This window comes from Galeopterus variegatus, unplaced genomic scaffold (assembly GCF_000696425.1).
Source record: "Galeopterus variegatus unplaced genomic scaffold, G_variegatus-3.0.2 Scaffold5014, whole genome shotgun sequence".
Classification (NCBI taxonomy): Eukaryota; Metazoa; Chordata; class Mammalia; order Dermoptera; family Cynocephalidae; genus Galeopterus; species Galeopterus variegatus.
Window position 1 is genome coordinate 77,687 of NW_007731125.1, and position 27,407 is coordinate 105,093.

Sequence of the window (27,407 nt, forward strand, 5' to 3'; positions counted from 1 at the left end):
GACGAGGATGTGGAACAATAGGATACTTTTTCATTGCCAGTGGAAATGCAAAATGGTACAGCCACTTTGGAAGACAGCTTGGCATTTTCTTACAAAACTACTTTTACTGTGTGATCCAACGATCATGCTCCTTGGTATTTACCCAAATGAATTGAAAACTTATGTCCACACAAAAACCAACACAGATGTTTTGGGCAGCTTTATTCGTAATTGCCAAAACTTGGAAGCAACAAAATTTCCTTCAGAAGGTGAATAAATAAATATGATATAGTACACCCAGGCAATAGAATATTATTCAGTACTAAAATCAAATGAGCTGTTAAGCCATGAAAAGATATGAAGGAAACTTAAACACATACCACTAAGTGAAAGAATCCTGTCTGACAAGCTACATACCGTATTATTCCAACTATATGGCATTCTGAAAAAGGCAAAACCATGGAGACAGTAAAAAGACTAGTGGGTGCAGGGATTGGGGGAAAGAGGGATAAATAGGCAGAGCACAGAGGATTGTTAGGACAGTGAAACGATTCTGAATGATAATCTAACAGTGGATACATGTTATTATACATTTGTCCAAACCCATAGACTGTATAACAACAAGAGTGAACCCCAATGTAAACTACGGACTTTGGGTGATAATGATGTGTCAATGTATGTTCATTGATTGTAACAAATGTACCACTCTGGAGGGGGGTATTGACAATAGGGAAGGCTATGCATGTGTGGGGGCAGAGAATACATGGAAACTTTCTGTTCTTTTCACTCTATTTTTCTGTGAATCTAAAGTTACTCTACAAATGAAGATTATTAATTAAAAAAAAGAATGATCTACTGCTACAAGACACACTGATGACACTCATCAGATGAAATCCTAGAATAGGCAAAACTAATCAGCAGTGATATAAGCCAGGGTAGTGGTTTCCTCCGTGGGAGGAATGGCTGGGAGGGGCATGAGTGGGGCTTCTGGGGCCATTGGTAACGTTCTGCTTCTTGAACTGCTAGGCAGTCTACACTTTGTGAAAATTCATTGAGATATACACCTGATTGTACCCTATTGTGTATATATATTACATCTTAATGTTTTAACATAAAGCATTTTATAAGTAAAAAAACCTACCCAACTTTATATTTATTTATTTATTTATTTATTTCCTTTTTGTCTTTTTTACTGACCGGTAACGGGATCGCAACCCTCGGTGCTGCGCCCGCATCACGCTCAGCCAGTGAGCGGGATCCGGTCTCCACATGGGATCCGAACCCTTGGCAGGAGCGCCGCCACACTCCCAAGCGGCGCACTCTCCAGTGCGCCACTGGGCCGGCCCCAACTTTATATTTACATTTAAATTTATTTCATGGGAACTATGTTTTCCTGGGGAGAAGGAAGTAAGCCCTCTTCACTTTTCTTTCAATAATTTTGGAAGAAATTAATGAAGGATTGATAGATTAATTAGGATCCAACCAAGAAAAGAGAAAACATTCTAAGTATTTAAAATGGATGGGATTTAATCCAGGGACATGGTTATACAGACGATGGAAGAATTGAGACGCCAAGCTGGGGACAGTGAATCAACCTGAAGATTAGCAGCCACAAGAAGCCAAAGGTACTACCACCCGCAATTCTCCAGGGCCAAAGAGAAGAGATGATTTTACTGGAGGTCAGGGTTCAAGGTCACTGAGGAAAGCTGGAGGCAAGGGAAGGTTGGGGCTGGAAAACACAGCCCATAGAAGTCAGTCACTAAGTTTAGCTCCTGGGAATTGCATTCAACAAACACTTCGTAATAAATGAAATGACCATTTTGGTTCTACATAAAATTTCAATAAACTAAATGTACACACACTACAGCTTATGAGAGAATTATCCACCTTAGTTTTGAAATTAATCAAAAGTATAATGGAAGCAACCCTGCTTTTCAGATTAGGTTTAGACAGTGGTCATTGCTCTGTCATGTGCATTGTTTTATTCAGAATGGTGAACACAGGTATGACATATTCTCGTGGATTGTTTGGAAATCACGATTCTTCAAGGTAGATAATAAAATCATACTTTGAAAACTGGACTTAGGAGTATGCGGAAAGCCACACAATTTCCTCAATATGACCACCACTCAATTTCTCCACTCCTAAAAGTTCTGCTAAAAACAACGATGGTGTATTTCAGACTAATAGTAAATCACCAGTCTGCACACTCTTGTCTTTTGTAGCACGGAAGGGTAATTATGTTTGATAATGTAAAATACAGTTATTCATCCATTTTTATGGAAAGGCAAAACAAAGCTTAATGTGTGAATGAGTGAGTATGCTTAATTGTGGTTTAAAAATTTTGTGCACCTGACCTTAACCATGTCCTACGCTTAATTTAAGCAATATAAAATCTCCCAATGGGCAGCTTCTGACATGTTATCCTTATCGCACAAATAGACTTGTTAATGATTAAACCACCATTATTGCCATAAATTTTTTCTTCAGTTTATGACATTAAAACATGTTTTTGTCTGATTTCGGCTTATTACTCTGATATTAAATACATATTCTATATTTTTAAAAATAGATAATCTTTAGAACAGAATGAAATATTATGACATTTGTTCAGTAGAAACCAGGGAGAGATGTCAGGACCAGTTCTATGTTGCACACCTGGTAGTTTAGATGGTTCTGATAATAATTTCTAAAATAAACAAAAGAAAGAAACTAAATTTTTCATTTTCTGGCACTTCACTAAAAGTACAAAACTGAAAGGAATAGACAAGATTTAACCCCATTTTCTTTATAAGCAAAGGAAAAAGCACTATAAGGGGAAAGAGTTCAATGTCCAGCTTAAATTCTTTGTCTTAAATGCACTCACCTAAAATTCAGTGAAGAAATAGCATGAACTTTCCAAAACCATCTATTTTCTCTTCTTTGAAATGATGGTAGGTTATGGCATTTAATGACTCCCCAAGCACGTCATCCAGGGACTGGTAAAACCTATTATCTGAAATGAGAAAATATACTTTTATTTGTCTAAGCAACTCATACTTACATGTTTATGGCAGAAACAGGAAGCCAGAATTGATAGATCTAGAACATATATTATTTTACAAATCTCCTCACACACTATTAATGACTGTAATGCTCAGTTCAGAGCCTTGGTTTCATGTAAATAAGAAATATTTAGATTAATAGTTATTTATGTTAGAAGTCATTTCACAGATGAGGATGGTGGAGTCCCCAGGGATGAAGCAACCATCCAATATCAAACAGCCGGTTAGTAACAGACAGTGGCCTGGAACCTCGGGTTCCTAACATAGCTCTTTGTTTTTAATTAATTAAAAATCCAGAAATAGGACAACATGGAATCTTCTGTTTTCTATGCAGGTAATTTTTTGGAATATCTTTATCACCCAAAGTTTTACTAAAGCCAAAGAAATTACTGAGGTCAGAGGTTGAGGTCAGAGTTGTCAGACCAACATTTCCTCTGATGGTTTAGGCTTACGCACTCCTAAGTAGATACGCTATGAGAGGAGACAGCAAAGGCAACCTAACGTGATTTAATAATCCATATGATATTTTATGTTGAGTAGTAATAGCATATGAATAGTAAATAATTTACAAATTGGCTGTCAGTGTTTCTTTAAAAAGCTGAATGATTTTAAAAGCTTTTGCCTTCTGAGAAAATTCACAGATAAGAACTGAAAGACTAGATTACACTTCCCCATGCCTAAGATTCCCTGTCCCTCTGCCTGGGAGTGACCAGTTCTGTCCCCACCAACTCCCATCAGCTAGTCTTCCCCAACATTCTTCTCTTTCTCTTCCCCTTTTTCCCCCTTTCTTCTTCCTGCCAACACACAGGATGAATGTTACTATTCCAGGTGCGAGATGGCTCGATGCAGCATAAACTTGAAGCTCAGGAAATCCTATGTTAAGATGAAGGAAGAGTGGGGAGGAGGGACACAGCAAAGTAAAGGGGAGCAGGCGACTGATGGCAGTGCGGGTGGGAAGGGGAGGAGGGAAGGAACCCAGTCTGCACCTTGATGGGTGATGGGTACCCTCTGCCCCCAGCCCCAACTCTGGGCTTTCTCTCACAACTGTGTTCTTTAACCCAAGTTACATAAAATGATTACAATAATTATTTTAGCTTTCATGATTGGCTTTGGGCTTCCTATGATTTTAGGCACATAGACAAAATCCTATAACAGCAACCCCCCTTCTTCTAATCTAAGTTCTTAAATATGTTTATAATTACATAAGATTTATTTAACATGAGATAAAGAAATTTTCACTACACAATTAACACTCATATTCTGTAATATTAGGACCTAACAGTCTTTCCCTGTGCTTAGATTCATGTATTTGGTATTCTTTGAATTCAATGTATTATTACGATAGTAGTACTTTCAGATATTTTTTCTTGATGCACAGGGTACTATTTTCTTTTAAAATAGGGGTTGGGGTAGATTAGACCTATGCATTTGGGAATAAGTTACGTATTAAAAATATTATTCCTCCTTCATGAATACAGCTCTCCAAGACACAGTATTAGGAAATAAATTATATACTTTTATATAAGGCTATATCTGTGTATATAATAAAGTGAACACACATAGGTAAACTTATATCCAGCTCTGTCTGACAATTTAGAATCACTCAAGAAATCCCCTGGTATTGGCCTAGGGACCTCTTAGGATCTTGCTGTTGGCTACCTGATAATCTTGGGTCACCCCAGACGGAATGTATATTTTTGGTTGTCACCAAATTTAAATCTAGGGTGAGTTTTGGATTTTTTATTACAAAGATTTCCAGGTCATATTTAAGCTTGTAAATGACAATTTTATGTATACATACCCTAGAAAAAACAAAGTAGAGCGAAATGAAATACAAGATTAAATAAAAGGGATGTAGTAAAGGAGATAGCATATTACATTGTCTTTCTTGTTTCAAATTTTGTCTTCTGTTCTTGTAAATATTTGGTCCAATCTCCTTTCTCTTACCCCTATAAACTTGCACCACACTGAAAATAATTTCATCACAATCTGAATAATTCATAGGCCTTTTTATTCATACTGAAAAAATGCAAAATCCAAGCAGGCATTTTACCTACTTTCATTGTTATGCAGAAAGGGGTAGACTAAATATTAAACAGGAGGAATGAAGATGGTAGTGCCATGAATCTAGTTTACTAGATTCCAGAGGTTCAGATAGAGGCCAATTTCAGATCACTGTAGCCACAGAGGGTAGGCTTAGTGTTAGGAGAACTGGTGAGAGATGACCATAGATTTGAAAAGCATGCTCTGGAGAGCTGTACTGAGTTCATATAAAGTTTGGTCATTTCTTTTTTTTTTTCCTTTTTGTCTTTTTTACTGACCGGTAACGGGATCGCAACCCTCGGTGTTGCGCCCACACTGCGCTCAGCCAGTGAGCGGGAACCGGTCTCCACATGGGATCCGAACCCTCGGTGGGAGCGCCGCCGCGCTCCCAAGGAGGGTAGGCTTAGTGTTAGGAGAACTGGTGAGAGATGACCATAGATTTGAAAAGCATGCTCTGGAGAGCTGTACTGAGTTCATATAAAGTTTGGTCATTTCTTTTTTTTTTTCCTTTTTGTCTTTTTTACTGACCGGTAACGGGATCGCAACCCTCGGTGTTGCGCCCACACTGCGCTCAGCCAGTGAGCGGGAACCGGTCTCCACATGGGATCCGAACCCTCGGCGGGAGCGCCGCCACGCTCCCAAGCGGCACACTCTCCAGTGCGCCACCGGGCCGGCCCAAGTTTGGTCATTTCTGATGTTTGACGCCGTTAGTTGGCATAAATTGTAGCAGCTATAAAGGGAGTTTGGTTAAGAATGATTATAGTCACTTGAGAAGCAATAACTACTTGTTCAAGTAATTTCTGAATGACTTAAATATGTCCTGCTTTTTTACGTGTGGCTCTATGCTGCCATACTCACAAATTGCATGCTAGGGTTTCACCTCAGTGCTAAAGCTGAGCTCAGGATTCTTCTTAACCCTCTTCTGCAAACAAAGCAGTGGTAGATCCTCTACAACAACAAAGAGGCTGGAAGAGGAAGAAAAACTTAAGTCTGAAAGGTGCCTGAGCATCTTCTGGTGTTATGGAAGGGAAATGGAACTAGGATCAGAAAACTGGGTTTTATCTGTCTTTGCCGCTAAGTAGCTGGGCAAGTCATTTACTCTTAACTTGGTCTCAGTTTTCCCTCTAGTAAAAAAAAAGCATATTGATTTAGAACAATGGTTCGCAGCCAGGGGTGATTTTGTCCTCACCTCCAGAGACATATGGCGATGTCTGGTGATAGTTTCAGTTGTGGTGGGAGGGTAGGTGCAATCGGCATCTAGTAGGTAGAGGCTGGATGCTGCTGATCATCCTACAATTCACCAGACCCCCGCCCCCCATAATGATCCAGTACAGAACGTTAGTAGGACCAAGGTTGAGAAACCCTAGTCTAGATGGCTCAAGTTCTTCTCAATCCTAATACTATACTGTAATATTATCACAGGTCCCATCCAGACCTCTGAAGTTGTACAAGGTAAGCCAGATATAAGTTTTTCTATGTGTGTTCACTTTAGTATATACACAGATATAGCCTTATTTAAAAATATATAAGATTGTGTGAGATTTCCATTTATTTCCTAATGCTGTGACTTGGAGAGATGCATTCATACAGGAGAAATAATATTTTTAATATATAACTTATTCCCAAATACATAGGTCTAATCCACCCCAACCCCAATTCTATGCCATACAGAATTCCCCCTGCACCTCCCAGCTCTGCTCTGACACCCCTCCATACTCCAGCCCCTGGTGTTGCCACAGTACCCTTGAGCCCCTTCATCACTGCACCTGTTACCAGGTAAAACTGCCATGAATTTTCTTATCCCTTTATAAGAATATGTTCAACTTGTGGGCAGGGACCATCTAGTTTCTTTCTTCATCATCATTAGCATATCACCTGTACTGATGAATAATAATCCTCACAGAATGTTTGTTTGAGTAAATGATTGATGGTGGAACAGTTGACTAACATAAAGCTTAGCAGTAGAAACAGATTCAATTAATTTCACCAGATTATTAGTTATTGGCCTAAGAACGTCAAAGCAGCTTAGGAAGCTACAGTAAAATGGATTTGGAATCTTGACCCGTGGTCTATACCCAGAGTTGCTTCAGACATAAGGCTATTAGGTCAGGGTCAGGGAGAGGACTGCTGGGAAATGGGACTTTCTGGACACTTGAAAGTTGGAGACAGAATTAGTGCTCAGGGACACTTGGGCATTCTCTCTGTTGCAAGGACATGTTCTTGTTAACACCTAACAAGACAGCATGAGGCTATCTGAGCAAGTATAAGGTAGTAGCAGAGAAGTCAGTTTTACTCTTGATATTCCATCAATAGTCAGGGATAAAAAAATCATACTTGTATCACTTAGGTTAAAGTAAGGTAAAACAGAGAGAATAACATTTGGACGAAACAGCTGTCAAAAGGAACAGACATATGCATTCAGTGATGAATGTAAGATCTTTACACCATAAAGCCGAAGGCCTGCTGACACTTGGAAACATTTGAGAAATAAAATGGTGACTTGTTTGTCAACATCCGTTCAAGTGGGTATTCAGTCAACTGTTTTAAAGGTGCTGAGAAGGAAGAAGGTGGTTTATAAAAGATTTCTCAGTTCTGTGTTTTGCACAGGATTTTTTTCTGAGAAGCTGCCTTTGTGTTTATTTCTATTGCATTTTATTGCAAAGTTAAGACAGTTGCTTTCCCAGATGATATTTGCATTTTAAAGGGATATTCCCCCCCTTATGACGTGTTTAATGACTAACCCTGCACCTGGGTAGCCTCAGCAGAGGAGTTCAATTGCTAAGAACTCACTTAAGTGCTCATAATTTTTTTCTTTGTAAAAGTAAAAAATGTAAAAATAATTAGCTTATATGCCAATATTTGTGAAAAAGCAAGTTGAATTTAAAAATAGAATAAAAGATGACAGGAAACAAAGTTTTTTTTAAAAAAACAAAGTAACTTTGTTTTTTGGAAATGTGAAAATAAGATAAATTATGAAGAAAATTAACATTCATATTCCACCCCAGAGGAAATCCCTAAGAAGATTTTATACATTTACTTCCAATTATATATACACATATATGTATTTGCACACACACATACCTCTCTCATACTTTTTAATGAAGTTGAGGGATTATAAACTATATATGATTTTGTTTCAAGTTTTTTTTTTTTAACTTTTTGTGTCCTCCTATTACCAGCAATTTATATATACTCAGCATAAGTACTTCCTCTTTTCATGGCTAGGAGTTTATTTTATTTGACTTTCTAGTAAAAAATATGATACCTATGAAGACGTGGACATCAGTAGTCACTGAGTGCATCTTCATTTTATTCATGTACTTTATACACACTCATGTTTGTACAGAACACATTTCAGCTACATTCCAGGGTAAGGCAGTAAGTCATCATTTTATTTTTATAATAGTGCTTATTTTGTTACAGAAACCTCTACTGTACAAAACCCAAGAATCCCCAAATATCGGAAAAATAGGAGTCATTTTTTCAAAATTCACTTTTTAAAAGAGTGATTATCTCATTTTGTATCTCTTTTAAAAACACAGTTGCAAAACCAATGAGAGTCTCATTTACTTACACAATCACTAAACCTAAGTGTTTCAAGTTCTCGTAGATGAAAATCTCCTTTTATGAATATGAGTAGGAAAATATGCAACTAGAACCAATAACAGGCAAATACCACCCTATCGTGATGACCTCATTAGATCTTTAAACTCTATGTTAAAGTTAATTCCAAGTAAGGCAGAAAGATTAATGTACTTTTGCTGACCAGGAAAAAAAACCCATTTACCCAAGCTCAACCTTTTATCTCGTGTGTCAGTCACCTGCCAAATTAGTCAAAAAGGGAATTAAATTGAATTTTGAGGGTTAAGTAAAAATGGATCAAAGATTAATCCAATTAATTTTTAAAAAGACAAATTTTTAATTAGCCACATACAGGCATATCATAGATTCTATTGAAATCTTCTTGGTAATATGTGACTATTGATATCTCCCTCATATTTTCTGTTCATTCATTTGTTAGAGAAGTCCATTGCATACTTCTAAGTGATTAATAAGATTATATAGGATCTTTATCAGTTACATTAGTCACATTAAAGAAGGGGAGGGGAAAAGAGAGGGGAATAAATGTTTGCAGGCAGAGTACCGTACTTCCTACAAATATCCTACATTAAATTTGCACTAAGCGCATGGAGTTCCACATTTTTTAAAACATCACTCTTCTGCAATATGCATAAAACCCCAGTCCTAAAGCTTGTTCTCATAGAATAACATGTATGCCAATGTAGAAGTTATTTGAACACAATTTGAGCAACACATTCTTCGGCATGGTAACCAGATTATTAATTTTTTTGTTGTTGCTGTTTGCAATGTATATCTTATTTCCCCCAGGAAAAAATATTTATGTGCAAAATATGAGTGAGTGTTTTCTTAGATAAAGAAATGCTTTTTCTAGAAATCATGAAGAGTCAATCATCTGATTCTGGGAAAGAATGCTGTGGCCTGGTCCTTCCATCATGCTTTTTTACCTTGTATATGCCATGTGCCTTACCAGCCACCTGTGGGTTACTGAGAGCTTGACTTATTTTCATCTGACTCAGAGGGGATGAGTGCCTTTTTGGAAAATGGAGATAAAAGAAATATCATTTGATTTGATATCAATGAATTGCCAGGCTACTTTGGGGTTAAAAAAAGTGTACTATACCCTACAACAGAGGTTCTCAAACGTTTAATTCTGAAGACCCCAAAGACCTTTTCTTTATGTTTGTTGTATCTATCAATATTTACCATACTAGAAACTAAAACTTAAGAAAATTTAAAAATATTTATCTATAAATTTATTTACATAAAAATGATAAACCTATTACATGTAAGATAAATAATAAAATAGAAATATTTTCCAAAACAAAATTTTTAGTGAGAAGTAAGGCCTTTTTGGAAATCTCTTTACTGTCTGGCTTAATAGAAGATAGCTGAATTTTCATATCTGCGTCTGAATTAAACCTATAGCAATCTGTTGTTTTGCTGAACAATATCGAGATTATGGAGAACCTCCAGACTCACACACATATGCAGTTTGAAATGGCAGAGTACTTTCACAGCCTTTGAGATTATAGTGTATTTTTCTTTGATATGACACTGGAATTCAACAAGTGGTTGTTCCTTAAAAGTGAGTTGCAGTGTGGACTGCAGTCTGAGCCCATATTAATGAACTTTGCATAATCCATTGCATTGCAATCCATTATCTGTCCCATACTTGGTATAGCTTTTTTTTTTTTTTACTTATATATAATTTTATAACATCATGAATTGGTTATTTATAAAGTCTTCATTTACTGAGTGCTGCAGATCTTCCAAATGTTGACACATTTCATTTTCAGTAACCAAAAAAATCACTTTTGTAAATATCACCATCAGTTTCATCAGAAAAGTATTTTAGGTATTGGGAAGCTGTCAAGCTCCTAGTGGCAGATGCAAACTTTCCAAAATTCTGATTCCTACTTGAAAGTTTGAATTTTATCATTGTCAGAAATCTCTGACAGTTGCCTTTTCTCAAGTGACAAGCTCACTTTATTCATTTTCAAGAAAATATTTGCCGAATACCCATGTCTGAAGAATCAGAATTTGTCTGCCAGTTGTTCTTTCAAGTAAATGTGTTGTTCTATGAAAGAAGTGGCTAGTCCAGCTTGCACCCCAGACAATCATGCTTGGAGACAACTATGGTACCTCAATACATTTCAAAAGTGCATTATGCATACTTTCCATTTCCTTACACTGAATATTAAAAAATGTGTATTAAAGTTTCAAGATTTAATAAAACGTTTTTTGTAGTGGTTTTTGCCAGTTTGTTTTGTTTTTCACTCTAAGTGCACAGGAGTAAAGAATATAATCACTACCAGTAGTATTTGGTGCTGCTAACTTGATTGTAATAAAGTTCCAGCAGTTACACCCACCACCACTTTTATACCATTAGTGCAAATGTCCACAGATTGAAAAAGACAAATAATATGTTAGAATTATTATTTAAAAAGTTTTCACCTCAAGAACCTCCTGAAAGTGTCTTGGAGGCTTCACTTTGAAAACCATTGCTCTACAAGGAAGGGAATACGTTAAGGTGGTTGGGCGAAAGTTCTGAGGTTGGACAAAGCCACAGGTAAATCCTACCTCATTACTGATTTAATCCGTATGTGATATTGATCAAGTTACTTAACCACTCCAAGCCCCATTTTTCACATGTCTAAAATAGAGAAATAACAGGTCTGACCCTACGGAGTTGTTCCTATGGACTAAAGGAGATCACTTAGCACAGTGCCTGACACACAGTAAACTCAACAAATATTAACTATAAATACCAATATTTATATCATTGCTTCTTTTTGAAATTAAGAAGCAATGATATGAGCAAATCAGAATATTGGCTGTTTATTGGAATTTGTTTATCTTATCCAAATCCAAATTTTAGTTTTACATTTCCTTTGTACCAGCGACATACAGATATCTTTATTTTCTTCCTGCTAACAAGGTTAATATTATGCTCTTTGTATGCTGATTTTGCAAATCCCTGTGTAGTCAGTCATGAGGGACATTTCTTGGTAGCTAGAGCTAGTGATAAATGAGATGGTATGAAGATTGGGTCCCAGGATCTCCCAGTCCCTGATCTGCTGCCTGCCACACCATGTTTAGAAAGCAGATATTACCAAGGGTTTATGCTATGGCTATAAAACTAGATCACAAGACCCCTTTCGCATAAGGCCTAGAACAAACACTTGGGAAATGTCTTTTCTGGAACGTTTGCTCTTGCCCTAATCTCAGTCCTCCAGATTTTACCACTTTATGGGGAAAACTGCATTCAAGGAAATGGATTCTAAGGGAAAAAAAAAGAGGGAAAGAGGGTGTTTGCTTCAATAACGAGTGAGGGGTGTGTGTATGTGTATGAACATGTGCATACACATGTGAGCTGCACTTTCACAAGTGGAGATTTGGCAGAGACTGAGTGAGTGCTAGAAAACTCTAAGCTCATAGCGATGTCCAACTGACAATCAATGGTGGAATTAGGTGAGTTTAAGTCAAGCAGACTCAGGCCCATTGTGCCTGCATATTTCACCCTTATGAATATTTTTTTACTGCCTCAAAGAAATATGTTGTCTCTCATTTTACTTGAAATTATAAGAGGTTTGCTTGGCCTATTTTTCTCTTTATCACTTTTGATGTAGACCTAAATACCAAAAAAAAAAAAAAAAAAAAATTCAGTTCTTAACAATAAGGAAACATCAATGCAAACTTGATGATATACAACACCTGATATTTAGTCTCGGTGTTGGAAAAATAAAATGTTGTAGTGATGGAGTTGAAATGAATAATGTGTGTCCTGTGACTATTCCACATAGAGGCATGGATCCAGTGTGGCCACATCTTCCTATTTTCAAGTTCAGGGTGGAAATACAGATTTTTACATCAAATCTTCAAATTTATAAATGTTGCCTCAAACTGGATAGGCCAAATAAAATACGTTGGCAGCGTTTGCAAGCTGCCACATTTTGGATTTCTCCAAAAATACAATTTCATATCCCTTCTTAATCTCATGGACCATTAAACTCTGCACGTTATTACCCTCCACTTGAGGCAGAGAGGGTGGCTGCTGGGGATAGAGAGGGACCTCTATCTCCCCCTAGTGGTTAGAACGTGCCAAAACACCTAGCTGAGTGCTGGTTCATTCTGTTTATTGAAAACTTTCATCTTTGTGAAACTCATCAGTCATCTCACTAAAATAAGCAAAACAGACTCTGGCTATGATGCGTGAAATGCAAACCACAAGGTAATTTTAATGTCAGTGTAGATTAGACTCTGAGGTAACAGGTGACAGAAAGACGGAGCAGGGAAATCAGCTCAAGTATGGTGGACTTTGAAGACACAAGGGTTCTAGACCTAACCAGGAAAAGAGAAGAATCTAAAAACTTGTACTCTCACAGAAAGCAGGGCCAACAGTACATGCTGTTGGCTGGAAGGTATGCATTGAGTTTTATGTGTAAAGATGAGTATAATGTGAATAATCAACTTATGTACTAGCTAGAGCAGTATCTAGTAACTGTTGCTAATTTGATCTCTGTTTTAAGTATTTAGTAGTATCTTAGCACTTATTAATTAATGAAGAGCATCCTATGCCCTTGTTTAGAAGCTTTGTTGAGGAAAGTCTTTTTAGGGTGAGGAATGGAAAAAATTTTTCAATTAAAAAAAAAGTAAATAGAATTTAAAATATCTCAGTAGTATGAACTAATAAATGATTTTGAAAAAGTTAAAAAAATAGAGCTCATGCCAACTTTGTTTCATTTGGATGCCCATGTTATCTTAGAACAATGTCCCCAAGAATTATGTGCTGCTAGCTCAAACATCAACTTTCAAGGACATTTTCCTGTGTATATATTCATTTCTTTGCTTTTTTGCCCTCCTCGACACACTCAGATGATTTAATGAACTGAAATACAATTGCTTTTAGAAGCTCAATACTTCATTATACTTTTGTTTTGAAAACAGTTTTTGAGTTGAGAGTGTGTCAGCAAAAGCAGCCAAAAGAATGTGGAAGTTGTTACAAGGTCAGCTTTTCAGAGGCTGTAGGCAGCCATTGCTGGCATTCTGTCAGACAAACACCAGGGGCAGCAAGGCCACTCATGGCTGTGAATCAGCAGCTCTGACAACACTAAATATGGTGACGAGTTAATGCACAAGACAGGAGGCTCACATGCCCTTCAGAAGGCTCTAGTGGAAGAAATATTTTATTTTTCAGGTTTATTTAGAAGGAAATCTGAATAGCTCATTAAAGCCCTGATGTTAATTTTTGTGTGTATGTTTTAGAACCTAGGTTAAAATATTTACACATATGGATTTCTTCTATAAAGGAAAACATGTTCAGATTGAGAGCTGAAATACCAGAAGCTAGGCGTTTCAAATAGGATATTGTTGCGCTAAGAAGGAGACATGCTTTAGACCTGGACTGTCCAACCCAGTAGTCACTGGCTACGTGTGGCTCTTGAGCAGTTGAAATGGGACTAGTTCAAATGAAACATGTAAAATATACATCAGATTTCAAGGATACAGTACAAAAACGAATATTTCATTAATAGCTTTTATATTGATTATGTGTTGAAATGATAATATTTTTGGTATATTGGGCTAAATAAAATATATTATTTGAATAATTTCACCTGATTTTTTTAATGTGGCTACTAGAAAATTTAAAATTACTTATGTAGCTTGAATTCTGTTTCTACTGAGCAGTGGTGCTTTAGAGGAAGATAGTTGATATCTCCTTGCAGTATAACACCCTCCCTGCCCCCCACCCCCCAATCTTGTGTGCGGGAAAGGAATAGGAGGGAGGCCATAGTAGTGGCCATTTAAAAAATGCAGGCTACAAAATTCTATCTACGGTGCTAATTTGGAGAACTCAGTTCTTTCAGCCAAAAAAATGGTGGCACATAGGCCATAGCAGTGAATGACATTCTACCCTGAATTGCCAATAGGCCTCAGCTCTGGGTCCAGGGGTGAAAAGGCATTGATCATAGATCATTTTATTCTGGCCACTTTACTAAGGAGGAAAGGGCACTGTCAAAGATGCTGAGAAGTGTCTTTTCCTTTTCCACTCTTATAGAAGAACAAAATGGGCTCTGTAGAAATAAATTGGTGTAGCTCTCTGGACTTTTCAGTTCTGTTTTAGACTTGGATACTCTCAAAACTGATTTGGTTTTGGTGCTCAAGATTGTATCATAAGACATTGGGCTAAAACTTGCACTTAATAAGGATTTTGATAAAAGCAAAATCTGGATACTCATTTGGCTATTTAAATCCATTAACAACAAATTATAATTTCTAGATTTGCCTGAGTGTGTTCTTTACGCTTTGAGCCTGATTTGTTACTGCTGTTAAATTACCCTCTTATTCTGGCTAGTGTTGAGATGATCCAGCAGCCTTTCTCCTGCACCTTGCTCCACCCTGTGTAGTTTCAGTCCTTGAACCAGTTGCATCACCCAGTTTCCTTCATCGTCTTCTCAGCCAACGTCTAATTTGAAGACTTTGGAGTCCTAGAGTTGAAGAGATGCCAATTTGGGGCTCCGAAGTCATTCACCTCTGATGCTTAATTTTCCTTCATCCATTTAACTTTAAATATTGACTTTAATTTTTATGAGCACAGCTGGAAAACAAACAGTTAAGCAGAGGTTTCATTAATGGTGGCTAGGCCATTCTGGACAATTGTCCAAGGTGTATCTAGCAATAAAAAGGTGGCAGAGCACACGGCTAAACTGGTTGGAAGAAATGGTGAAATTCCTCAGATGATTTCTCATTCAGAGCCATGCAATATCTCCCCTCCTTCCCAAATAAATAATCTAGTTTTGTCCTTCAAATTCAAAAATTGAGACTGGGTTTTGAGGGGGAGGGTTATTGGTTTTATTGGAGAACGATTCATCAGGCTCCCCTAAAATTGCTGCTAGTTTTCTTCCTTCTCTAAGTGGAGAGTGATATATGTAAAATTTGATGTCCATTTAAAGTTATGGAAACATTTTATAGAAAAATTAACAGGTCAGTATTCTAATGATTTTTCATATATTTTTGCTTTCTCATTAAAAAAAGCTATTGTGTGTTATAATACAAACATTTATATAAGGGATGAAAATAGATGAAATACTTTTACCACTCTATAGTAATTGTTTTTTAAATCTTTCAGTCTTGAATATGAAAGGAAATTGGCTGTTTCACATCACATTTCATTTTTTGACAAGTTTTTTTAAATCTAAATTCTTGACAAGTGTTTCTGAGCCATGCAAAAGAAGTGTCCATATTTAGAAAATATACAAAAGCAACAAAAAATTAAGCAATCTAGGACAAGCTTACATTGTTTATAGAATAAAAACCTTATATTATGTGGTTCCAGAGGTGCAGTTAAAAAGATGTTGAATAAGACTATGCAAATATGGAAAGATTATGTAGAGCAAACTTGACTTCATTTCTCTGAATTTTTAGAAAACTTCATTACAGTATCTTAAAAAAAGCATTTCGACATCTATCAATTAGAATTTTTTGTTCTCTTCTAGATTTTTATGACCATGAAGTGTAATAAAAATAAGGAATCCTGTATATTCTAAAATACTATGAAACTCCTTCAGAGAAACCAAACAAAGGAAAATCATACCATTGAAGCCTGTGACATCTCTAAAATGTGATTTGGGAAACCTGACAGGGCTTGGAGGACTTCAATAGGAGAGGAAAAAGCAACTTTGGATTGCTCCTGACCTGGAAGTTGAAGAAGAAAGGGGTTAATAGTGATTGGCAGCTCATTTAAAGTCTTCTTAGCATTCCATTGCCCTTAAGAGAAGAAGAAAAATGATATAATTCCCAGGCATTTAAGGTAAAAGAGCCACTCTATTCTTTTTTTTTTCTTTCCTTTTCTTTTGTCTTTTTTCCGTGTCCGGCAACGGATAGCAACCCTCAGTGTCGCGCCCGTACCGGACCGGGACCGGCAACGGGATCGCAACCCTCGGTGCTGGGCCCACACCTCGCTCAGCCAGTGAGCGGGAACCGGTCTGTATGTGGGATCCGAACCCTCGGCGGGAGCGCCGCCGTGCTTCTCAAGCAGCGCACTGTAGCAGTGCGCCACTGGGCCGGCCCCGAGCCACTCTATTCTTTAAACGTGATTCTTGGCAGGACAAGGTACAGAAGACAAAATCCAAATGGTATAGCCTTCACTGACTTAATCGAGATAAATCATTTGTTTGATTTTTAAAAAATTATTTTTTAATTGTCACGTAATAATTGTATGTATTTGTGGGGTACAGAGTTATATTTTGGCGTGTATACCATGCATAATGATTGAATAAGGGTTTGAATGGCTTACTTCACCTATTCTAGGATTGACAGTCTGTGCTTTGTGCTTAGTGTTTAGCAACACTTAAATTTGAAATAAAATCACAACTGAGATACATCCAATTAAAGAAATAAAAGGAACTTATAACTATAATTTAATGAAAGGAACTTATAAACTATGGTAAAATTTGATAATGGTGTAAACCATCTCGTAATGGGATTCTGGAAACCACAGAATTACTGCCAAGAACATAAAATCCATTCATATAATTTGATTCTTTTATCTGTAAGAGAAGCAGTTGACAATTAAATATCACCCTGTGTGTATATGTGTAAACATGTGCAGGTCTGTATGTGTGTAAACCCTCTCTTTTTTGCTCATTTAAAAGGTTAGAATGTGAAAGTTGACAAGTTTGAGAATAAAATAAAATGAAGACTTAATTTGACTGTATAAAGGAATATTGCCTTTTTTTCTCAAAGAACCTGTCATGTCAATTTAATGACTCCTGAAAAGACTGACCATTCACACTCTAGCAAAATAAGAGTTTTACTGTACTTACATACATTGAGTTCTTTGGCTAAAATAACACTTTGGCAATCCAACTGCCAGAAAAATTAATTTATTATTACTTATTAAAATAAGAATAAGACTATGCAAATTTGGAAAGTAAATCTAAGTAGTTATAGAAAAGAGAACATAATTTATCCTGAGTAGTAACTCTTTGGATATTTTTAGAAATTAATACTTATACTTAATTTCTGTGCTAAAAAGTGATAAAAATTTCTGTGATAAAATTTTAATAACTATAAAATTAATACCTATAACATTTCTGTGATAAAAAGGGAAAACATATGAATAAACTGATGTAAATGGGCAAAATGCATGACAGTCTGTTAGATATATGAGCTTTTCCTTTTCATGTAGTAACAGCTAATAAAGAACATAATACTCACAAACACCTGCTTACTTATGCCTTTAACTTCTGTTGCCTTTACGGGATAAAGCGAAGCAGGTAGGATTCTTTAGGCAGGAAAGTGGAGGTGTGGAGGTAGGCCTGGAGGGCTGGAATGATCTAAGTTATGCTTGGGCGATGTTAATCTTCTCCTAACTCCAAAGTACCATCGACTGTTTAAGAGAGAGGGAGGCAATGCTTATTTCCCATAACTACTCCAGAGAAGGCCTTGAGCGGGTGGGTGAAGTGTGGGAATGTCACCTCTTGGACCCAGCACTTGACTTGCCTCTCTGTAGACTGGGGTCTTCTTTTTGCCTGGCTGAATAATAGAATATCATATATTGCTTGCATGCTACAGGATTCTGAAAAAATTATGTATATTAGTAAAGAATTCTTTATCATTATTATTTTTTTTATTCTTTAGGGGCTTTATAGTCAACTTTCTGAATACATATATAGTGAAACATAGATTATCCCACATGGAAGATAAGTCCCAAAATCTACATTTGGGTTTAGCATATGAGGTTTGTTTTCGGAATGTACCCAAGAGATTAACTTTCACAATTGAGCCTTGTTCCAGCTAGTATTAATGTACCGCATGTGCTCTGAGTGAACAGTGACAAACTGCAGGAGTGCAGCATAGTGACCAAGAGTGTGGGCTTATAGCTGCTGCTTACTGTCTCCAAAGATGTCTCCTCCCCTTTAATGTAAGTGTAATGATAGTGCTTACCTAGCGTAATTCTGAGTTTTGATTTATATGATGAATGTATTGTTCCAAAAAGTAACTGTCACTCCATAACTGGTAACTGCTGTAGGATTATCAACCTGGGTAAAGAGTGGGAAGTAACTAAATAGAAATGGGGACATAGTGACATTTCTAAAGTGTCATTTCTAAAATGAAAATCTCCTCACTGCTAGTTCACAATGGCTCTACCATATCAGTGGTTTGAGAATACCAGTAATACAGCTGTAAGACAGTCGGTCAGTTACAGAAGAGGGTCAGGTGACCAGGTGAATTACTGAGACCACCTAAGCCTGTAAATAAATCCACAGTTTTTCGAGAAGTCATCACCCTCCCAAGAATTCCCCTCAGAAGGATACTCTGAATGTTGGCTTTAGCAGATTATCTGAAATGGTTGACAAGGAAAAGTCCTCAAATTACAAGTAAAAAGTCCTCGAGTTACAAATAAAACTCAAATAGCATTAGCAGGCATGGGCAGAGACAAGCAAGCGGAAGGGAACAATGTACCTGGAGACATATACTGTGAGTCTCCGGTTCAAAGCCATCTGACGGCTCAACACGGATCCTTCAGTGATATTTTAAAAAATTCCTTAGTGTTATGTGGTTTTTCCTTGTCCTTTTATTCAAATAGACCAGTAATACACTGGGGAGAATCAAGGCTCAACTACAGTATTCACTGTGAAGACAAGCAGAATTTAACCCTAGTATTCACTGTGAATTAAGGAACCTTGCCAGAAGTAAGATTGGTGAGCCTAGGAAATGCAGAGGTAATCACTAAAAGTGTCAGCTATAAATCCATGCAGAGAACCATAAAACAGAAAAGCTAAAGGCGAGGCAGAATTTTAGTTAACAATCAACAGGTAGAAGTCTACTGTATTTTTTTTCTTTTTTGGTTTACCATGATTATAAGCATCTACACAAAGCATGAGTAAATGCACAGCACAGAGCTGATAGCAGAGATGATATAGTTTCATGTGCTTTAGATACATAATTATTAATTACATTGCATTCGCCTATTAGGTTTTCATGTCATCTTGGAATCCTGTAAGAAATAGTAACTTTTAAGAGAAATCGTACTAGATTCAGGTTTAATCAATCACTTTGAAGCAATTTAATTGCTCTACCTGGAAATGTGTATCATTAGGAGGTACCAAGATAAGGGTAATATTATCCATTTTCAGAAAATGTATTCACCCATTTTTATATTTATTATAAACACTGCAGATCCCAGACTAATATAAGCTTATGAACTATGGAAAACACAATAACAAATTGGACCTGGACTCAGCCCCCTGGAGCACAGATATGTCATAGAGGTTTCAGACTCTTGCAAGTATTTAGCCATCATGCAGTGCAGAAAGCGGCAGGAGTCAGAGGAGAGGCACATTTAGGATATTAGGATTTCAGAGGATGAAAAAAAGTAGAAGAGATGATGCTAGTTGGGGCATCTGGGGGCCTTCATTGAAGTGTCATTTAAACTATTGCTGGAAAAGTAGCACAGTGCCCTTTCTATATGTTGGTGCTTAATAAATATTTACAGAATGAACGAATGAAAAGACATTGAAGGGATGACAGCTCGAAATGCCCGGCACATACCAGTTACTCGAAAATGCTTCCTGAATTGAATCACAGAATTTGAGGAAGGACATTCCAGTCAAGGAAATTAGCAAACAGTTGGGCATGTAGGATCAGTGGGCAGGTGGGTATGTGGGGAAATAATAGGAAAGGTGGATAGAGTCAAATTATACAGAATCCAGCTAAGAAGGCTGGATGGTATTAGATGGATGAAGAGAAGCCATTGATGATTTCAGAGCAGACTGCAGGATAAAGTCTAAACTTCTTCAGATGAATCTCAAGGCTTTCTGAGTTCTGGTGCCTGCCCATAACTGTGACCTTATCTGTCTGTAATTCCCATCTTCACTTAGGTCGAATCTCTTTCAGTTCCTCAATAAACAGCATTTTCTCTCACCTCCAAGTGTTATGCATGCCATCCCTTCTGGTGATCTTTCTTCTATTGTCCTCCTCCTGCCCCTCTGTCTGGCTAACTCCACTTTCAGGTCTCAGCTTTAACATCACTTCTTCCAGGAAGCCTACCTTGGTTTCCTGTACTAGGTTAGCGCCCCACTGATTCTGCACTTCTCGTTGCACCTTATTGTAATTACCTGTTTATTATCAGTCTTCTCTGTTTATGGTAGGCCCTTTGAATGCAGAGAACTTGCCTATCTGCTAGCTGTATTCTCAGTACCTAGCTTAATACCTGGAATATTCGTTAAATGCATTTGTGGAATGAAACAAACAAGATCAGAGATGGGTATTAGGAAGGCTGATCTGACTAAAGCATATCCCACATTACTGATGAGGAGAAACTACGATTTAAAAAATAAAAGTGGCTGACACATGGTGTATGGTCATTAAAATATTATAAAATGAAACTAAATAGTAACAGTTAAAATTTACTGAGTGCTTACTGTGCCAAGCACTGTGCTAATTCTTTCCAAGCATTATCTCATTTAATCCTCATAATAATCTTATTAGGAAGGTGTTGCTAATAAGGAAATAAAATAAAAAACACAATTACACATAAATAAATTTTTTTTATTTAAAATCGTTTTACAAAAACATTGTGTCTACACCTTAAATACCACTTGCAGTTCTGGATGCCACAGCTCACAGATGTGTACATGAAGTATCTAAGGAGAATAGGCAGGTAGCTGTATAACAGGCTAAAAACGTATAGTGTATTCTGTTTAGAAAAAGATGCGAAGTCTATAAAACTTTGAATGGTTTGGAAAAGATGACAATAGATTTACCCACTGGAAATCTATTATAGCTTAAAGAAGTAAGTTTAAGGTCCATAGAAAGATGTACTATGATTATTATTAGGAGTAGGTTGAATAGAAAACAATTTTTAAACATCCAAATGATTCATGAGTTATAGAGCTATGATAATTTACTGATGTACATTAGAATTTAGAGGTAAATTCTTAATCTGACAGTAAAAAGAGTAACTTCTTTGACAATACATCTCTTGGTGCCAATACAATAGAAAAAATATGTTTTTTTTACTGATCAAGTGTCTGATTCAATGCACTAATTGTGTGATCTTTACTGACATTAGAACAGATATTCATAAACACCCACTGTAGCAATTGTGCCATATGGGCCTACTATAGTGTCTGTCTCTACGCTCAGTAAGTGTTCCTTAAATGCTAACAGAGTGACCAGGGGTGCTGCAGGCTAAGAAACTGAATTTTCATTCTATTTTGAGGTAGAGATATTGGCTCCAAATCCAAAAGATGATCAAGAGTGTCTAAAAAGGAAGGGATTTAATTACCTCCATTTCTATAAAAAGAATATGTCCCAAGGAGAGAAGTAGGAACAAAGCTGGTGTATACAAGGAGGGAAAACAACACGCATGAGCACGCACGTGTGCACGTGCATGCATGCACACAAACACCCCCCCTCACTATTTCCAGTTGATTCTCATAACTGGAACTTCACCCTTGAAGCAGAAATGAAGAGTTCACAGGACCCATGGTCTTGCTGTTTAAAGTTCTTATTTAGTGTTTTGGCAGAAAATATTGGCAGGTAAAATTTCCTCTTCACTTTGCTTTCAGGAAGTCAGCGTTTTCACATTCTGCACCAGGGGCCAGAGTGCAGTGTAACCAGAGATCTGCGTGGCTTATCTGTGCAATGGGAAATCTCAGAATAAATGTAAGACTCCTTTGACTCTCAAATTCTCCTATGTAAATGACTTTATCCAAGACTTTGAGTCCTGAGCTCTGGTGTTTATTTTATTTTTTGCTAGGATGAGAAGTACCAGTTTTGGAATAAATGAAGTATGCAAATACCTGCCTGGAATTATAAGTAACACCTTGGAATTGAACCAAACTTACGCCATTTTTATATTCTTATTCTGCTTCCACATACAAACTAAAGTCAGAACAACAAGGTAGATTGACAAGTTTCCTTTGCTTTTCTATGCTTTGGATCACGTATAGCATAATCTTGAAGTAAGGTGGCTATGTGACAAAAAGTAAGGAAAAAAAAGAAATGATTTTAAAGATTTTTGAAAAAAATCTAAAACAGAATGTAGGTTATAGTAGAGTATAGTCAAAGAAAAAGTGAAGGATATCCCAATAGATATGAAATGAAAAAAATAAGGTTATAAACATCAATGTGTTTGGCAGAAAGAACCAAAACTTTTTTTGTAAAAATCACAGTTTCTCCCATTTGTTTCCCCAGGGAGCAATAGGCCATCAAAATATTTTATCTACTTACTTGAAGCTCAAAAGAGTGCATTTGGGGTGAAAATTATTCAAATAAACTACTTAAAATTGAAGCCACATTTAACACATGTAATGTCATTGCCAGAGGAGTCCCAGAAATGAGGCTCTATGTTTAGAATGAGGGCGGGCACCTCCCGGAAGCACTTCACTGACTGTGGATATAATGTCCCTGCAGGGAACGTGCCAGCCCGTCACAGCTTTCTTACTACACACAGCACCCGTTTTGCAGACATTTCAATTCCCAAGATCATAAAATTTTTCTACCCATATCATCTTAAAAGCTGATTGATAAACATTGAAAAAGCCCTCTCGATACCTCTGGGAAATCACTGTGATGTCCATTTTTCAAGATGATAAATACAGACAGAGATCAATTTGTAAGCCAAGAACAAATGGGGAGGAGAGCAGCATGGAATTCAGAAGCATCAGATTTCCAGTCCTCGGTACAGAGTGTTCTTATCTCCAAAGAATCTCTAATAAAGGCCTGAACCACTAGAACTAACCCTGAAAGAGTAGAACACTGGCTTCAGGGATAAAGTTTTACCACTATTACAATATCCGGATTACTTCCAGAAACATTACATTGGAAAATTAAAACAGAACTAACAGTACTACACTAGCAAGATATTAGACCTGGTCCAAAATTTACTTTTTCATAAAAATATTTTTTCCTTCTTTTTTTTTTTTAATTGAAACATAATTGATTTTACATATCTGTGGAGTACAGCATTGAATATCAATATCTGTGTGCAATATGTGATGCTCAAATCAGGGTAATTAGTATGTTCAACATCACAAAATGGAATAATTTTTTGTGGCCCTTTTACTGATTTCTCACTAACTCCCTCCACCTCTGGTGGCCTCAGTTCTGTTCTCTCCTTTTGAAAGTTCGACGAATTACTGTGATTGTTGTATCTTTTATTTATTTATTTGTTTATTTTTTAACTCCCACTTATGTGTGAGGACATGTGGCAGTGTTTCTCCTTCTGTGCCTGGCATAATTTTCTCTAAGTTCATCCATGTTGCTGCGAATGGCAGAATTTCATTCTTTCTTTATGGCAGAGTAGTATTCCATTGTGTATATACACCACATTTTCCTCATCCAGTCATCTGTCAATGAACATTTAGGTTGGTTCCAACTCTACAGAGCTGCAAATAAACATGGGAGTACAGGTATCACTTCGACATGATGATGTCCATTCCTTTGGGTATATCCCCAGCAGTGGGATTGCTGGATCATATGGCAGTTCTATCCGCAGTTGTTTGGGGAAACTCCATACTGTTTTCCATAATGGCTACACCAACTTACAGTCCCACCAACAGTGTAGTAGGCTTCCTCTTTCTCCACATCCTTGCTAGCATTCTTTATTCTCCATCTTTTTGATAATAGCCAGTCTAACTGGAGTGAGATGATATCTCAGCGTGGTTTTGATTTTCAGTTTCCTGATGTTTAGTGATATTGAGCATTTTTTTTCATGTGTCTGTTTTCCAATACAAATTTTTTTTTTCCTTTTTGTCTTTTTTTTTTTACTGACCGGTAACGGGATCGCAACCCTTGGTGTCACGCCCGCACCACGCTCAGCCAGTGAGCAGGAACCAGTCTCCACATGGGATCCGAACCCTAGGCGGGAGTGCTGCCGCGCTCCCAAGCGGCGCACTCTCTAGTGCGCCACCGGGCCGGCCCCAATACAAATATTTTTAAGGATAAAATATCTGGGCACTTTTTAGATATATTTGCATGTGCACACACATAACACACATACAACTCTCCACTATAATTAATGCAACTTACTTAATTCATTTCTTAAAGACAAAGGGAAACAGAAATACAATATAATCTGGAGCAAGTTTTAAAGAACCTCAAGAATCTAACCTAAAGTTAAATGCCTGCTATTTGACTGATCTTTGAGCAAAGCCTCACAGTTGGGACAAAGCTTCTAAGAGAATCTGAAGGAAGCAGCCATAAATGTCTTGAAAGGTCAACTTTTAGTGGGAGCACAGTCGTTGTAATGACATTTCAAAAGAGAATAATAACGCAGTATATAACCAGAGGACTCTATTGCTGCTTATGTCCATCCACTCCAATTTCCCTTTGTCTACAAAATGTATCTCAAATCCCTCTATCTGCTCTGCCTCCACCTTGTTTTAAACCACTGTACGGGTCTAGCCATCTTATTTGGATAGTTTGTGATAGTCTTTTAACTAGTGTCTCTGATTTTACGTTTACCCCACTTCAACCCATTCTTCACGGAAAGCCTGCATGATCTTTTAAAATGAAAAGATGGTCACATCACCCCTTTTCCTTCTTTATACTTTTCATTGGCTTCCCATTGTGCCTGGAGGAAATACCAAAAGGCTGAACATATCATATATCCCTTGCCTACTTTTCTAGCCTCACTTCCACCATAACCACCCAGTCCCTCTGGGTTCCTGTAACAATGGCCTTTTCCAGCTCCTGAATGTATCATTCTCTTCCCAACTCAGACCCTTTGAATGTGCTGTTTCCTCTTCCTGAAAAATTCTGTCCACCACTCAATTCTTTTCTTTGCTAACTCCTCCTCATCCTTCAGGTTTCAATGTCAATATCTTTTCTTCAGAAAGACCTTTCCTGATCACCAAACTAATTTAGATTCCCCTACTGCTTTCTCTCACAGCATCTATTCTTTTCCCTCATTTATTTTCATTCATTGACTCATGCATGTAAGCATGCATTCATTCAACAATTATTTCTGAGCACCTACTATGCACCAAGCACTGTTCCAAGTGCCAGAAAGGCATTATCCAAGCCCTCACAGAGCCTACATTAACCACAATTTGTAGTGCTATATTTATTTGTGTGGTCAGTTCATGTCTGTTTTTTTTTTTCCTGAATGCGGTGAACTCTATGAGATCAAATAGTAGAAAAGGCAAAGAGGTTAGAACCTGTTAAACTTTTCACAATCCCATAGTGACAAAGCTGGCCCTAGAAGCCAGTCCCAACTAGGTTAAAGCTTTTCCTCATTTTTAGGAACATGTGAAATAGCAGATATGGTAAAGATCACTAGCTGTTCTCTTCTTCCTGGCATGTTGCTATACTTTTCCCCAGATTCTTGTGCAGTGGAATCAGGTGACTAAATTCGAGCCAATGGAATGTGAAGAAAGATTATATGAGCCACTTCCAGGCCTGCCTCTATAAAGCTTCCCTGTGTCCTCATCTACTGGCTGGCTAGAGACAGAGGACTCTGTGGTCCCAGAGTATGGCAGAGGTGTAAGATGAAAGGGGTCCGGTTCTCTGAATATGGAGGAAAGCCATGTGCGAAACAGAACCACTACCCTGAACTGGTATGTGAAGGAGACATCTTGGGATTTATTTGTAGTAACAATAAGGGCTACTACCTAACTAATATGTTATATATGTGGCTTTCCCAAAATGTTAAAATTTAGGGATATTGGCCAAAGTGGCCACTGTGCATTATCCCCATTTTGTATCCTGAGTGTGTTTCCTAATAAGGCCATTGGACAGTTCCCCTTTTATTCATATTCAATCAAATGAAAACCATGGACCCATCTTAATTTCTCTCAGAATTTTGTGAACCTCTTAAGTATAAAAATTAACTTCAAATGGAGAATTGTAAAGAACAGTAAATTACTTGAATATGTGGTCTATGCTTTAAAAATTATTTTTAGCACAGTGTTTGATACTTTTGATGTCATATTGCTTCTAAAATAAAATTAATCTAAAATGTCCAGTTTACCTTAGATATTGACTTGTGGCAAATCAAGTGGCAGGAAGTTACAACTGGTGATCATTACTCTGGTAAATTCATGTCATTTGCCTAATAGCTCAAACTGACTTTTGGACATGATGTAAATTTGAGCATAAGCAGCCCTGAACATAAAGTATACTTTTTTTTCACAATAAAGTATAAAATATGACATATATGGTTTCTTGTTGGTTATGTGAGTTGCATCCTCCTTATTTTAAAACTATCAAGTTAAAAATGCTTATATCTAAAAAAACAAGTTTATCAGTAATTCTGGACATAAATAATTTTTTAGTATATTCTAAACAAATAAGAGATAGGAATTTAAGTAATGTGTCTGTGATTTTTCACCTAGTGAGGTATGTTGTATTGTTATTTGGGTCATTCTGATGTAACTGATACAATGACCTTTTAAAATATTTATTTAAAGGGTATAGGTTGTCAAAAAGTCAGAAAATACAGTTAATGCAATTAAAACAATCACATCCTATGCACTTAGAAACATAAATAGGCAGGGGCTGGGATATATACCTCCATGTCTCCACCTCTGTTTCTTGATCTCTGGCTTAGGTTGGGTGAATAGGTGATGGAAATATAACTCGAGGAAATATTAATAAAAGAGATGCAATTTTTCACAAAATGGTTACAAGACTAGGAAATGCATTAAAGAGTAGAGAATGACGTAAACCACTTCTAAAGTCAATACAGTTAAGGAAGCAATCAAATTATTATTCCCCCCCACATACAGCCTTCTAGAAAAGACATTG

The 27,407-nt window shown here is 37.0% G+C and overlaps 1 long non-coding RNA gene across 1 annotated transcript in view; it reads right to left on the bottom strand.

The window, feature by feature from the left end:
• The window catches only part of LOC103604164, a 142,444-nt gene that overhangs the window by 66,076 nt on the left and 48,961 nt on the right, over positions 1–27,407 (bottom strand). Inside the window, exon 2 of the long non-coding RNA XR_551690.1 lies at positions 2,846–2,974. This is a non-coding gene — a long non-coding RNA (uncharacterized LOC103604164). The remainder of the gene's footprint in view (positions 1–2,845; positions 2,975–27,407) is intronic.